Raw genomic sequence first — 13,609 nt, 5'->3', positions numbered from 1 at the left:
ATTGAAAAGGTGGTTAGATCCAGCTGCTTGGCACTGATCAGAGTGTCAGGCCAGAACAAGAAGGATGGAGCACCAGTTCTGTCATCAGCCACCTGCCCTGCGATGGTCCTTTGGCCTGGGACAGTGGAGGCTGGTGGCTCCGATTTCAGTGGAGCTGTGAACCAGCCTGAACTCTAAAGGAGCTCTCCAAAGTGCTGAAACATATCCCCCAAATAGGTTCAGCACCTTGGATAGCTCCTTTAGAGTTCTGGCTGGTTCTGACTGAAACCTAGAGTGGATTCACAGCCCCACTGACATCGGAGCCACCAGCCTCCACTGGCCTAGGATGCTGCTGTGGTGCTTTGGCCCGGGATGCTGCTGCCCCAGGATGCTGGGAGCAGAGACCAGTGTGCAGAGACATGGCTAATTACACCTCTGCTCAACAGCCCTTAATAGCCCAATCCTTCAAATGTGTTCACTAGCGATGCCACAAAGAATGGCGGTGGCATTCTAGGCAAATGAGGCAAGAGCCCTCCAGCTTTCCGGAAAGGAAGTGCCACCATTTGAGATCACAAAGCACACAATGAATGCATCATTTTTTTCCTGGACTGGCACTCCAAAGCCCAATTTAATTATATCACTGGTGTCATTTTTAAAATAGCAGCAACTAAAATTGAACCTACTTCCAGCTTTTGAGCCCTCTTCGTTTGAAATTAATGACAGGAACTTCACTCCAAGTAAAAATCTATCATTTTTTAAAGCCACTGTCTAACACTCAGTGCTCTTTACTTAATGAACTGTTAAGATATGGTGCGGGTTGCGGCCGTCTGCTTCTTACACATCATATTTGGAAAACCAGGATCTCGTGTACAAATTCTGCCTCATTTGCCTCTCTTAGCCAATTCATTTCCAGACAACATGTGCAGACTGTGGGCTTGGGTGCACCACATTACAACCTCGCAAAGCCCCCTCAGTGCAAAATGGTTGTGGTCAGGGCTGCGTAGAGGATGACTGGACTAAGAGCCAGATCTAGAATGCATATATGCACAAGCCAGAAGTCAGGCATGAAGTTTAGCAGGTCAGAGGTTCTGTTCCATGCAACAGACCAGGTTCCTCATTTGTATAGCAAGTTCAGTTGTAGGCCCCTTCGAACCCTACTATTCTATGATTCAGCCAGTCCTGAGGATTCATGTGGTTTGTCAGTGGCAGAGGTTGATGCTGCATTGGGCTCAGTCAGTTCTGGCTGGCTCATTAGGCTAGGACCCGGCCTCATTTCAAAATCGCAAAGTTCTCCTGATGTGTCAAAACTTTCATGGCTATTTCATATCTAGATTGCAACGCAGGAAGAAATAATGGAGATAGTGGAGGGAAGGCTGGGCTAGTGGATGAAGAGTGTGAGACGGAACGGTGTTGAACACATGCAACATGATATCCACCCCATCCACCTGGTCCCCTCCAGACCATTATCTACAGTATCTAACATATCCAAGATGTGCCACTATCTGAGGGGCTGTGAGTGTTTTGGGCACACTAGCTTGGTGTGAACCCAAAGCACCAACCCTCTGAATGGCCTCATTTGGAGCAATGCCAAAAATGGAGCTCCTTCAGGATCGTTCCCCTTCAGGAAGGAGAAGGCAAGCTATGCTTGTGTTTCTCTCTCTCGTTCTTTCCTTCCCTTCCTTCATAACTCCACATACTGAGCAACAGTGAGCTTTTAGGCCAAGGAATGGTATATTTCATGTTTTATAATACAGTATAAATCACACCTTAAGCTCCTGGGACACAGCTGCATATAAATCTACATACAAATTCTACCACAAACTAGGGATGTACGAAAGTCACTTACCTTTTTGAAGGGTGACATTCGCAGTAGGGGGGAGGTGCTCCGTCCCTCCCCCTGAAATTCTGGCCAGGGGGGAGGCGCTCCATCCCTCCCCCCCGAAATTCTGGCTGGGGGAGGGAGGCGCTCCGTCCCTCCCCCCCGAAATTCTGGCCGGGGGGGAGGCGCTCCATCCCTCCTCCTCGGAATCCTGGCTGGCCAGGTCCACAAATGGCGGTGGCCGTAGCCGCCGCCATTTGCGTCCCTGCAGTCAGCCATGATAGGCTACATAAATGTTTACGTAGCCTATCGCGGCTGATTTAAAAGAAAAAAAAACATGCGCGTACGCAAATGGCGGCACCCATGGGCGCCACCATTTGTGTTCCTTATTTTGGCACATCTTAGTCTACGTAAACATTTACGGAGACTAAGACGGCGAAAATAAGGGGAACGCAAATAGCGTAGTGTCTACGCTATTTGCGTTCCCCTTATTTTCGCCATAGTCTACGTAAATGTTTACGTAGACCAGATGTGCCAAAATAAGGAACGCAAATGGCGGCACCCATGGGCGCTGCCATTTGCATATGTGAGGTTGTTTTTTTTTTTACTCAGCTGTAAAAACATTTTGTGAACATTTACATAGCCTATCATGGCTGACTGTAGGATGCAAACGGTGGCGGCTACGGCTGCCATCATTTGCGGCCCATCGGGCCAGGATTTGGGGGTGGAGGGACGGAGCGCCTCCCCCCCCGGCCAGAATTTTGAGGGGGAGGGACGGAGCGCCTCCCTCCCAGCCAGGATTTCAGGGGGGAGGGATGGAGCGCCTCCCCCCCCGGCCAGAATTTCAGGGGAAGGGACGGAGCGCCTCCCCCCGACCGCGAATCAAATTTCGTTACAGGTAAGTGACTTTCGTACATTCCTATTATTATATCCAAAAGCTGTGCAGTGTAATAACAAAAGCAGACCTCTCTCCCAGCCATTTTCCAATTCCTCTGTAGCCTTTGGAAGTGTTCCCATCCACCTGTAAAAGGTTTTCTCCTAACAATTCAAGGAATATTTTCTCTCCTGTTATCATGTGGAAACTAAGGCAGGCAAAAGTCAGAGATAGATACAGCTGCATAAAACCCCTGTTTATTGGTTTGCAAATAAAATCCAGTTCTCTATGCCTAATGCATCAAATTAATGGATGTATTAAAAAAAAGCCTTGGGTGTTGTCAGCAGATTCACTGAACATTTTAAAAACAGGGCACAATGGGCTATATGTGTGATTATTTGCTCAGAATGTCTGCTGTAACATTTTTTAAAGGAGCATTTCTGACATTAAAGTCATAGGTAGGGGGGAAAGCAGGTGCCTGCATAATATGTGAATTATGTGTGTGAATGATACATTCATGGAATACAAGTATCCTACCAGCTTCCTATGTACAATTGGCAGGATGTTCATGTTCAGGCCAGTGTTCCTAGGATCTTAATTATTATTACGAGGCTTATCCTTCCCTCCTCCTGCCGTGTCCTGTTGCCACCTCCTGGCTGTGCACAGGAAGCAAAGAGCAGTCAACAAAGCTTAAAAAAAAATGTTAAAAAAAGGAATATAAATAAAAGCCCCAGTCACATCCCAATACGTAAGATGAGCCCTCACCTCCATTCCATTTGGGTTTAAAATTTCTTAGACGGTTCTCCTGTCCTCACAAAAAGGCTACTGAAAAACCCTCCCCTTTTTTTGAAAGCAAGTGAATGGGCCTGTGAAATGTAGGATTATTTCAGCCCAGGATTATTCATATCTTTGGCTTGTTTGGGAAGCCACAAGTTATTGCTTCCCAGTCCAGATGTAACGGGAATCTACATTGAACTGCAGCTTCTTGAATTGTTTCCTTGCTCGTGCAAAGGCAGGAGCAAGGTAGTTGAGCGTGGGCACGTGAAGGTCATTTATACCTTTGCTTATTAAGGTGCAATTTAACCATCTGAGTTATTTACTGACAGTGGGTGGCCCTCCCTCACACTCACAGTCTAAAAAGGCACAATACAAATAGTAAAATGTAGGAGGAAGAGGAATGCAAGCAAATTCATATACTAAAACAGGCCAGTTACAGTTACACTGAGGAGACAATTCAGAGAGGGGAGGAGCCAAATGGCAGCTGGTCCCAGCTGGGCCAGTGCAGCGGGCTCTGCTTTTTCACCTCTCCCTCTGCTGCAGCCAGGTGGAATGGGGGCTAATAGCTGTGCCACAACTGCTTGAAGGGCAAATACACCTGATCATAGGGATGTGTGTGTGTGTGTGTGTGTGTGTGGTTTTTTTTTTAACAATGCAAGCTTGCAGAATTCTTCCTTCTGCAATAGAGAGAAAAAAATGCTTCCTGTCCTGTTTCTCACATGGACGCATCCGGCTATAACAGCAACATTTCAAGTAATTTTCAGTGAGAGAAAACCTTATTTGCTATCCCGATTAAATGTCTTCCCCAGTTTCCCTCCAGATCAATCTATAGCCCCATTTCCCTCCTTTTTTTGTGCAGCTTGCATATAAAATACGAAGCGGTGCTTCATAGATATCACTTCCTCAGCCCTGCCGATTGCCCTATTTACATGCCTAAAAGAAACATTACATTGCCGGAATTATCTGTGGTGGTCCGTGGCAGCTATATTTTAACACCGTTGTGGTTCTAACCTTGAAACCTGATCAACAAGAGAAACATCTCTAGCTGTTAGGAAATTAGGTTTCTGCACAACCCATCCAGTTGCCCATTGATTCAAACTGGCAGGAAAAGCTTCTTCAAACATATTTATGTATGCATCCAGCTGACCCCCAACCCTTAAGAGTTCCAGACAGGTAAAACTAAACACAATGATCTAATTAAAACAAGAAAATAAAATGCCCACCACAATATACGATCATTAAAATGCCATGGGGTCAAAGCCAACTTGAGTCCTATTCAGATTAGATCCATTGAAATGATTTGGGCTTAATTTAATTTAATTAATTTAATTTAAGCTGATGACTAACTTATGTCCCATTCGTTTCAATGGGTCAATTCCAAGTAGAACATATGTTGGATTTTACCCTATATTCGCTTAAGATTACCCTAAAAGTATGTAGATCGTCAAAGAAAAAATGAGTTTTTTGCACGCAGAGGGTTACTTAGCAGTCTGGTGGGCTTCATCAGTTCCCACTCACAAATCATGATCCCACACACTTGGGATAGGTAGGTCAACACAAATATAAAAACCTGTTTGGATCGGCATGCCAAAAAAAGAGAAGTCCATATTTACCCTTGGGGAGAGCAAGCCTATGGTCTCTGGGAGAGCTTCCCAGAGATCATAGGATTCTTTGGATTCCCCCGCTGAGGCCATAAACACTGCTATGACCTTGGAAGGGGGACTCTGGTATCTGATCCCTCCTCCTCCCAGCTGCGGTGGAAAGAACCACGTGGCTGTTTCCTGAACCCATGAAAGCAGACCCAGAGAGGACAGAAAGGGGGTGTGCTGGTGTGTGAGGAGGGAAAAGGAGAGGCCAGGATATGAGGAATCTTATAGCCTCTCCAGCCCCAGTTCTGCCCCTGTCAGTGAAGCCTCTCTGGGCCCATCTATGCAAAAAAGCAAAGCTCGGAGAATGGAGAGGTGAAAATTGCTTCTGTCACCACTCCAGCTTGGCAGGGCACTGGATACACAGAAGCCTCTGAGTTTGGAGGCTTCTGTCTAGAGATGTTGGAGGATTCTGTCCAGGGCATGGTGCTCGCCAAGCTTTCGTCAGCTCAGTTCCCTGGACATCAGCTCATTTCCCCATGAGCTAGCTTGACTCGATGCAGACTGACTCGGGCCAGTTTGCGCATGTTCCTTTAAAAAAAACCCAAAGCTTAAATAGACATTTCTGCAGGTCTGCAGGTACTGCAGGTACAATTTCCATACTTTGTGCAAATTGCAGCCATAATTTGCATAATTTGTGCAAACTGCAGCTATAATTTGCATAATTTGCACAAATCACGGCTGACTTGTACAAATTATGCTAATTGAGGCCAAAATTTGAGGAAATTATGCAAATCGCTGTCACAATTTGTGCAAATGTCTATTTATGGACATTTTCTGTATGGAAAAGAAAAGAAAAAAACCCAAAGTTCCTAGGTTTCTGGAAGAACTCTGTGGCTCAGCTCACAGGCCAAGTTGGGGGGTGCTGCTGAAATCCAGCAAGCCCCCAAATGGCCAGACATCCAGGTGATGGACGTCCCTACTTCCATTTCACAAGGGTGCAACCCATAGGATTGTGCCTGAAATGAATTAAACTCAAAATAGGGTAGGACCATTTAGGCTCCATCACTGCGAGGTAGGGATGGCTGTGAATTTCTCCACGCATCTCGGGGAGGCCGAATGCCAATGCATTCGGCCCCCCGAAATTGTTGGTGAAATTCTCCGCCACCCCCCCGCCACCCACCCCCTGGGATGGGACTTACCTCATGCGAATGTCCCTCTTGGCGGCGGGTCCCGGCGGCGGTTCGTTGGGGGCAGTGGCGGCGGCCGGTCTTCCGACTGGCTGCCGCCGCCGCCATTACAAAATAAAGTAAAAAAACCCAAAACACCCGTGATAGGCTACGTAACGATTAACGTAGCCTATCACGGCTGACTTTGGAAATCTAGCCGTGATAGGCTACGTTAATTGTTACGTAGCCTATCACGGGTATTTTTTTCCCCCCATTCACTTTTTATTTCGCGGCCAGGGAGACGGGGCGCTTCTCCCCAGCCTGAATTTCGGCTGGGCGAGGCGGGGCGCCTCCCCCCCAGCCTTAACTTCAGGGGGAGAACCGAAGCACCTCCACCCCACCGCGAAGCAAGCTGCGGGACCAGGTAAGTGACTTTCGTACATCACTACTGCGAGGGAAGCTGCATTGTAGGGCCTTAGGAAAAGGTGGCCTTACCCAGAGATCTTGGAAACAGCAGTGATGTGCGCTTCTGGTATAACACGCAGATGGTATGTGCAGATGCATTTGGGAGTTGAGCATCTTGCTGTGGGATGGGGGGGAGAGAAGTAAGTTCTTCCTTTGCAAACCTGAGGTGCCCGTATGTGACCCCACCTGCCCACTAGGCAAAGTAGCTGTGAGAATGTTTAAGTGGAGGTGCTTGGGACTGAACCCAGGTTCTTTTGCATGCAAACCACGTGTGATGCCATTAAGCTATGGCCTCTCCTTGAAGCCTTCCACCTCTAAAACACTTAAGTCTTCCTAGCTTCCCTCAGCAGATAAATTCTTTTCCTTCCACTTCTGGCTATAACTCTTGACTAAATAAGGCTGTGGCTGTTTGGGGGGCTTTTATCTTGGTTTTTGTGCAGTGTGTTTTAGTTCAAAAGCAAAGTTTTTTACCGTTCAGAATAAATGCCCAGCGAGCTCTAGAGAAGAGGAAATAAATGGTATCTTTTTTCATTTCATTTTATCCCCCTTTTATGTCATGATTCATTCCCACTATGGCCAAGAAAGATAAAGCTAAAATGGAAACTATTTTCTCCCTCTTCTCCATTTCTTTGTTCACTAAAAAAAAAAAAACGGTCAGGAAAATACTTCTCTCTTTTTTTCTGGATAGTAATGGACTTGGATCATCCATCGTCGATCTTGTAGATATAGGGTTTTTTTGGGGGGGGATTTTTTCCTGTGCAAATTCACTTTTTCATTTTCCCACTTGTGGAACCTGCCAGCATCAGAGAGGAAATTGCAAGTCCACCACTTCCACCTACGCAAATACAATCTGATGCAATGCTACTGCGGCTACTTGGAAGTAAGCCTCACTGTGTTCAATGGGCTTACTCCTTAATAGGTGTGTTTAGGATTTCAGCTACAAACCTTTCCTTTCCATTGAAAGAGCATCCTCCCTGCCTTGCAAGATAGTTTTAATCTCCAGCACTACGATCTCCATTGAGAAAGAAAAGCAACCAAAAGACGATACCCCATCACCATGTTCTTTACTCAAAGGACCTTTATGCTGGGAAGGAAATGGCGGATGTTCTTTCGTCTAGGGCAAGGGAGGCTGGTGCATCGATTTCGATGCCAAGGAGATGCCATTCTGGGTTTTAGCTACTACCTCTCAGATGCCTAAAGGAGCTATCCAAAGTGCTGGACCAGCACCTTGGATAGCTTCTTTACACTTCTGACTGGCTGTAGTTACTGGCTGTAACTAAAACCCAGAATGGAATTTCCGCCCTACCAAAATTCGATCCACCAGCCTCCCCTGGTCTGGGGGCCACAATTGCCAATACAACTTAGTGGTTCCTCCTAGGGATGGGAGAATGAATGATGGTCAAGCTCGATGAGGTTCTCCATTTTCCACCTCTTTGCCTTGTTCTCGCTCCTGAGCATGAGCATTTTTTTTTTAATGGAAAAGGTGAGAATTTCGAACATGAAAATGCACACTTTTTGAAGCATACACTATAAAAGCACACATCTCCCTATGGGCTAAAGCATGAAAACATGGAATTGGGGGAGAAGTGTGCATTTTCAGAAGTGTGCGCTTGTGCAAGTATGCATTTTTGGAAGTGCGTACTCACAGAAGTGTGCACTTTGAATGCAAACACATGCTTGGGAATCCCCCTGCCCCAACATCCAAGAATTATGCTCCTGCTCATGCTCACGTTTGCAAATGCAACATGCTGTCATGATTTGTGAACAAGCACGAAATTCTCATATATCCCTAGTTCCTCGTTATGGAAGAAAACTCTCAGTGACAGAGACTTATCATAGAATCATAGAATAGTAGGGTTGGAAGGGGCCTACAAGGCCATCGAGTCCAACCCCTGCTCAATGCAGGAATCCAAGTCAGAGCATCCCTGACAGGTGGCTGTCCGGCCTCGTCTTGAATGCCTCCAGTGTGGGGGAGCCCACCACCACCCTAGGCCGTTGGTTCCATTGTCGTATTGCTCTAACAGTCAGGAAGTTTCTCCTAATGTTCAGCCAGAATCTGGCTTCCTGTAACTTGAGCCCATTATTCCGTGTCCTGCACTCTGGGATGATCGAGAAGAGACCTTTATTCATTCATTTTTATCTCCCAGCACTCCAAGCATTACTTTCCCACAATGCCCTCAACACGACATCATTCCAGGGCATTTTCTGGAAGTTCAAATGGGCCCCCCTCAGCAACCTGGCACTGCTCAGAGTGCTGCTTCTGCCTGCCATTATGACTAGGTATGCTTGACAAGGCACAATGATGGAGGAGGGTACCCACCAGAGGGCATTTTGCCCAGGGACCTCTCAGTCCTGGAGCCGGCCCTGCTCTTAAATAATAAACATTAAGATGAGGCAACTGTTATCTTTTTTTTTCTTTTTTCTTTTTTTACACAAGTCAGCTATCCAAGTGAGACAATGTTTTGCTTCACAGATCATAACATATTTAACATCACCGAGTTGCCTGAGGCAAGGTAGATATACCCCCAGTATCTTCATCATTTCAGTATTTTTGTTGCATCGTGTTTGTTCTCTACTTGCTTCAATGCTTCATACAGGAGAAACAAGAGAAAGCTCATGTCACGGACAGCGTGTCCTGGACCAGGACTCTTGCCCCTGGGAGACTAGGGATGTCAGAAGAATCCATTTGGGGTGTGTGTGTGGAGCTTGACGGGTGTTCATTGGCTTGCCCCTGTCCCAGATTTCATTTTGTTTTCAGCAAACTGGTGTGACTTGGTCTGCAGCAAGTTGGGCCAGTTAGGGGAATTTGCGTGATTTTAATTTGCACAAATTGCAGCCACAATTTGTGCAAATCCCTATTTGTGCAAATACCAGCCAACACCTCCCCCCCACCCCCAATATGGAAAAAGTCCCCGGAGTTCAGGGAAAAGCCATGGCTCAGCTTGCAAATGCAATCTGAGTTGGGCCAGCAATGGAAGTCCGTTGAGGCCCCAAAGGCAGATTTCCAAGTGACGGACATCCCTTTGGGAGATTGCTCCAAGCTGGCGGCAGACTTAATCTAAGAGAGGACTATGTTGTGATGATGCTCACCGTTTCACACTCCACTCCTGGGGTAGGTATAAATACATCCAGGCGAGACTGCTGTCAATTGGCTGCAACACCAATTGCACCCAAGACCCCCTTAAGTCATAAAAGGGCTAGAAATATATGTTTTTATTTTGTTTTAAAGTGAGAATTCAGAGATGGGACCTGGAACAATTACAATCTAGTAATTGTTTTGTTTTTAACAGGTTTTTTTTTTCCTTCTTCCTGTTGTGTATCCTTTTTCTCCCCTTGTGGGCAACATCAGATGAGACCAAAAAGTGGCATCAAAATATGGGTATAAATAAGTAAATCTTCTGGAGGGGACCAGATCCCTTCAGCTTCTCTCCCCTCCTGTGGGAGATATTTTCCTGTGATGTGGGTCTCACATCATTTAATTAATGTCCAGATAGAAAAATGGCATAAGCTGGTATCAAAAACCTTACCCAAAGTCTAATAAATACACAACCTCCCCCGCCCCTACGAAATTTGTCAGTGAATTTTTACATTTTCCTACAAATTCCTCAGGTGTTTTCTCCAGGAAGGAACCTCTACATTTACCTCAAAGTTCAGGGACAAGCCAAGAATGTGCAAACCCCATCCTCTCTTGAGGGATTTAAGCTAGTCTTGTCTGAGCTTATTTAAGCTTTCCTCAAAATCCCTCAGATGTTTTGCCTGAACAGGTGCCTCCACATTTGTCTTGAAATCTGAGCAAGAGGCTGATCTCACAGGAAGCAAACCAGCCTGAGAGGTCACTACATTTCACCTTTCCACAATCTAGCCTGTTGAATATGATCAGAATATTCTCCACCTTGATTTGCCTGGAGGGAGAGGTTCAGATCTGAAATAATTTAATCTAAACACTTTGTGCCACTGTTGGTCTACACTGCACTACACAACATGCCCGAGATTCCTCCTTTGTCCAAGATGAAGTTTCGTTCATGATCAAGAAAACAGTCCAAAGCTTCTAACTTCAGCGGAGTCGGAAAAGTTTGTCGTCTTGTTGTCCTTGCCTTCCTACCGCTTGGCTAGGAAGAACAAAATATCCTGCCAAGAACCTGGTTTGGAACATTCATCAAAGTGAGTGAAAATGTAATTTGCTGTGTGGATTCTGCCCCCCACCGCCCCGTGGGGAGAAAATGTAGAGCTGTGTCTCTCTCAACAGAGAGCAAGGAGCGGGGTGGAGGCAGGGCATCTGATGACATTTTGGTGCCTGGCAATGAAAATGCCCTTGGTATTCCCTCCATCTAGTTAATAATTAGTTTGACCAAATATTGGGGAAGGGGGAGAGGCAACAATGGCAGATTTTAAAAGCCACCCTTTAGAAATATTTAAAAGGGTGTGTGTGTCACCTTAATAGAAGAGTCTTGGCATGCCATCAGAAGTTAACCAGTGAAGTTCCTTGCTGGGTAGGCCTCTCTGTGGAGATGGGGCCACAGCTGAGAAAGCCCTACTTCACATATTGTATCTGCCTATGTACCAAGAAAATAGGACCCGAGCACCGCCTCCTTTGAAGGAGCTCAGTGACTGCCAACATTGTGTGAGAGAATCTCATTCTCCATGAAGCTTTCTAGAAAAATGGGACCGGGGGTGGGGGACCTCATTAGAGGTTCATAACACAGCCTGTACATTGCACTCATACATCACACGGGGTTAGTGAACCAAGCACCACCTTTTCCCTGTTGCCTATAACCACGGTCTGATCCGAAGAGCTGCTGAGGCTGTTCTCCACAAGCAGCAGGAGAGAAAGCACAAGTGATACCTACTTCCTCTCCCCATTTAGCCCCTGCCTTCATGTGTTTTGGGGAAAGTGTGCATCACTGGCCTTAGGACATGACCCGTGAGCACAGAAGCATTACCTGGGAGAGGAAGCATCAATCACTTTGAGGAACATTTCTGGAAAATATCCAAGAGGCCACCAAAATTAATGAGCCTAGTGAAGTTTGTTCTAGAAGGGACTTAAAGTGATGGGGGAAAGCTTCAAGTTTTATTTATTTGTGTCACACTCCCATTAAAGGCACAGGAAACAGAACCAGTGAAAAGGAGGCAGTGACTCTTCAGAGGGACACATTTATGAGGCGCTTTCTGAGATTGTCAGGTCCAACATGACATCATCATCATCATCACCACCATCATCATCTATTGATACTTCTGCTGCTGCTGCTATTGACCTTCCTGTCCTCACAAGGGTTGAAAATATAGGCATCCCTCCTTGAACTGATCAAGCCCATTTTGAGGTGGGTGCTGTCCCTTGCAAGTAGGTCCGTCTCAAAGGAGTAGGCCTCGCTGGTCAGAGGAGGCCTTGCTGGCCTCCTCCAAAATGAAATGGGTGTCGCCATGAAGAACCCCAATGGTAGGCCTTCTCTGTAGTGGCACCCGCTCTCTGGAAAACCCTCCCCCGTGCAGTTTGGAAGGCAGAAAATTTGGCAACTTTCAAACGCCTCCTAAAAATGTACCTTTTCACTAAGGCTTCCCCTGCGCTATAACTGCTGTTGGGTTTTACTTTGGTTTTACGTGCTACTTCTTAACTTCAACATTTTATATTATGTTTTGTCATGTTGTATTTTATGGTTTTAAGTATTACGAACTGCCCGGGGAGCCTTGGCTGTTGGGCAGTATAGAAAACAATCAATCAATCAACCGAGGTTTGTATTGGGCCCATAGCCAACTATTGCCACACCCTGCCAGTACCCCTCCTCCATCCCTCAAGTGGGGGGAAGCCCTTACCTTGGGGAAGTGGGAAAGAGTAATAGATGGAGGGTTCCCATCACCAGAGGCAGGAAGAAACTCCTGTTTAGGGATGGAAGGACTCACCTCCCTCTGGCGTGGTTGGTCGCTCACTGAGCGGCTGCTGCCACCTGTGCCCGCTTGCTGCACCTCACGAGCCCCTCGATGGCTTGGTGACCACCCGGCAAGTGCAGTGGGGCCACTTGCTCCTTCCAGGCACCATTTTGGGCAAAAATGGTGGCTCCATTCTTTCGGGAACAGTAATGTTGCACAAATTGCGGCCATAAAGGGGCTATCTATGCAACATTACAGGTGTGAATGGCCCATTCACACCTGTAATGCTGCATAGATTGTCCCTTTATGGACACCATCTGTGTGACCTTGCTGTTCCAGAAAGACCCAAGCCACCATTTCTGTGCAAAATGGCAGCTCAGAGAAGGAGCGGATGGCTGTTAGATGCTCACAGACCACACGGCGCTCACAGATGGGTCTGGTGAGTGCCACACAGTCTACGACCAGGGTCCTAGGGAGACGAGAGGGGGGAGTCCATCAGACTCTACCCCTGTAGCAGGTGCCCATGACATCCCTTCACCTGTTTGAACACCTTTTTTCCACCTCAGACCATGGGGCTCCTACCCCCTTCCCTTTCCCAAGATAGGGGATTTCGATTTTCCCCGTAGGGAAGGGAAGGGGGAATGCCAGCAACACCAGGCTTTTCAATAGTTGCAAACTGAACATTCTTCATGCCCCTTGAGGCTTTTCCAGAAGGGATTGACAAATCTGTTTCTGATCCATGCCATGTCTGTATGCATCTAACCATAACTCTATTTCATTCTGTTTCTATATTTTTCTGCCATTTTTTAAAAAATCCTCTCAAAATATGTATAAATATGTGTTTGAATATAGATTTGATACATTTAAACTAGGGATGTGTGAATCAGCACACCTCAGGTTCACCAAAATTCTCCAAATTCCATCTTGAAACTCATTCTGATTCGAGTCTGTATCAGGTTGTGTGCTTTGTTTTTCCTTATCGCATTAAAATATGTGCATATTTTTGAGCATATTTTTCCAAAGGCATGCATCCATTGTGCACATCTTTGAAATATATGCATTCTTCTCCCATTGCTTA

At 46.3% G+C, this 13,609-nt stretch overlaps 1 protein-coding gene across 2 annotated transcripts in view; it reads right to left on the bottom strand.

The window, feature by feature from the left end:
• CSMD2 (CUB and Sushi multiple domains 2) overlaps positions 1 to 13,609 on the bottom strand; it is a 916,430-nt gene that overhangs the window by 632,105 nt on the left and 270,716 nt on the right. The gene's annotated exons all lie outside the window — the stretch shown is intronic.

The sequence above is a fragment of the Heloderma suspectum genome, chromosome 10 (genome assembly GCF_057233095.1).
Source record: "Heloderma suspectum isolate Gila_16-S chromosome 10, 16-S_ref, whole genome shotgun sequence".
Taxonomy (NCBI): domain Eukaryota; kingdom Metazoa; phylum Chordata; class Lepidosauria; order Squamata; family Helodermatidae; genus Heloderma; species Heloderma suspectum.
The sequence above is the reverse complement of the archived record's forward strand: the minus strand, read 5'-3'. Positions and strand labels throughout refer to the sequence as shown.